Genomic DNA, 1,484 nt, shown 5'->3' on the forward strand with positions numbered 1-1,484 from the left:
TTCAGAGACTCCCATGAAAAGACCCCTCGCCCCCCTCCGTAACCTATGGCTGTGTCAGGGACAGAATAAAGGATTAATTTTTGAAGAATATTGGCTGCTCTGTGTTTATTTATCAATTAGAAAGGCAATTGGAAATGTGCACACGATTTGAAATGAACGGAAGAACAAATGCATCTCTTTCAAAGCAACTGAAAGGTGTGAGTCCCTGTTTCCGGGCATGTACATGAGTGTGGGATGGATAAAGACAAATTGACTATAACATGGTTTATTTTCCCAGGTGAGCCGCATGTGAGAAACCTTCTGTGGAGCAGCTCCGTTTGAAAACTGCCTTCATTTGCTGCGTCCCCTGATGCTTTACTCTGGTACGTTTTCAGTGTCGATGCATGAAGTGGCTCCTGCCTCACTGCCAGAGCTGACCACAGATGAGATCCTCAAGAGGTCCCATACACAGGACCTCGTGGTGCAATGGTAGCGCGTCTGACTCCAGATCAGAAGGTTGTGTGTTCAAATCACGTTGGGGTCAAGTGAGTCTCAATTTTTGGAGCGATTAAAAGTAACATTATTTTAAATCCCATGGTCGTTTTGCCAAATACTGCGCAGAGAAGACGCAGATTTAATTCTTAACTGTTTGATAAACCTACGTGTTCACCCAGAGAAGGACCCCCCAGTGTCCGGCGGTTAATGCTTTTTGTTGTGCACTTGGGGCAATCCTGCTGCACAAAGTAGCGGAGGAAAAGAGGGAGTTCACAGCACCGCTAACAGCCATGTCACATGTTCAGGGAACTTGCTGTGATGTCAGGGCACATTGGGGCCCACACAGAAAACAGCCCCACCCCACTCATGCCAACAGGGGCATTGTCACCCGTATACCTTTTGGTCGAGCGCTGGGTGTACCGAAATGCACTGTACAAATAAGACGCTTTTAGCTGTTAAATGTGTTTGGGAAGGAAGCAAAGGAACCTGCTGCTATTAATACTGGGGACTGCGCCTGCCACCTTTGTGGGCCATCTCTGTTCTCGGTATCTGAGGTGGCTGTATAATGGGGTGAAGTGCCAGCATCAAACAAAATGGAATATGAAGAAAACAAATATGTTCCTGGGTGGGCTTGAACCACCAACATTGCGCCACAGAGACGGTTGATAACATGATTTTCTATGAGGACATGTCACAGTCTAATGGCAGAGTCCTGGTCAACACTGCACCATTGCCAACCTACTTGAGACAGAGAGAGCTGAGCAGCAGACAATGCACTGCTCACTACAGCCCAGCCTGCACTGGCACGTGCCGTATTCCCTGGGTGTGGGTTGAGGAGGGGAACGCACGAGCAAGAGTTGTTGTCAACAACTCTTGCTCGTGATCCTGCGTCGTCCTCTTCCCCCTCCCCCACTGTTGTTGTACAGTGAATCAATCATGCCATGGCTTGGATGGGAATCGAAACCACAGCGTCGGCCCGCACCTGCTGACAGAGTCTGAAGTTGCAAGCA

The 1,484-nt window shown here is 48.7% G+C and overlaps 1 non-coding gene across 1 annotated transcript; it reads left to right on the forward strand.

Moving 5' to 3' along the window:
* The first annotated feature begins 451 nt into the window (after positions 1 to 451).
* Positions 452 to 523, forward strand: TRNAW-CCA (transfer RNA tryptophan (anticodon CCA)). Its single transcript has one exon. It is a non-coding gene; the product is annotated as a tRNA-Trp (tRNA).
* The last annotated feature ends 961 nt before the right edge of the window (positions 524 to 1,484 follow it).

This window comes from Ambystoma mexicanum, chromosome 1q, assembly GCF_040938575.1.
Source record: "Ambystoma mexicanum isolate Mex_15411 chromosome 1q, UKY_AmexF1_1, whole genome shotgun sequence".
NCBI lineage: Eukaryota > Metazoa > Chordata > Amphibia > Caudata > Ambystomatidae > Ambystoma > Ambystoma mexicanum.